Here is a 466-nt window from a genome sequence, read left to right as displayed (position 1 = left end):
TGTATGCACCATGTTTCCTGTTGTTTGGCTCAGGTACTTTCTCACTGACTCCTGTAGTGGAGGTGGCCCCGCCCCTGCACCACTCAAGCTGAACAGACTGGAAGTGCTGTTGCCGGCTTCCTATTACCGCCACGCTCCTGTTTTCACTTCTCACTTCAGAGGAAGGTTGTGGGCTGTGATACGTGCCAGTGGATCCTTCTGTGTGGTTGAAGTTGCAAATGAGAAAAATGAGTGTCCTGAAAATGAAAGCCTGTGTGATCTGTTGTTGGGACGGTTGAAAGATTTATGCTGTTAGCACCGACACAGAGCAGATGAGGATTTCAGTTGTTTTCCACAAGAACAAGAAGAGGCACATCATTGTATTTCTGTACTTTCTGTCAGACTTGTTGTCTCTTACTGGTGTACGTTTGTCACTGCAACTTGTTTGTGTGCGTCTGTGCGTTTGTCTGTGTGTGGGCATACAAAC

General features: G+C 47.2%; 1 protein-coding gene across 1 annotated transcript in view; it reads left to right on the top strand.

The window, feature by feature from the left end:
* The window catches only part of LOC118321112 (tyrosine-protein kinase CSK), a 41,527-nt gene that overhangs the window by 31,015 nt on the left and 10,046 nt on the right, over positions 1–466 (top strand). The window lies entirely within an intron of this gene.

The sequence above is a fragment of the Morone saxatilis genome, unplaced genomic scaffold (genome assembly GCF_004916995.1).
Source record: "Morone saxatilis isolate NCDOM2014 unplaced genomic scaffold, NCSU_SB_2.0 Contig11, whole genome shotgun sequence".
Taxonomy (NCBI): domain Eukaryota; kingdom Metazoa; phylum Chordata; class Actinopteri; family Moronidae; genus Morone; species Morone saxatilis.
Note: the sequence above shows the minus strand (reverse complement) of the source record. Positions and strands in the feature narration are given on the sequence as shown.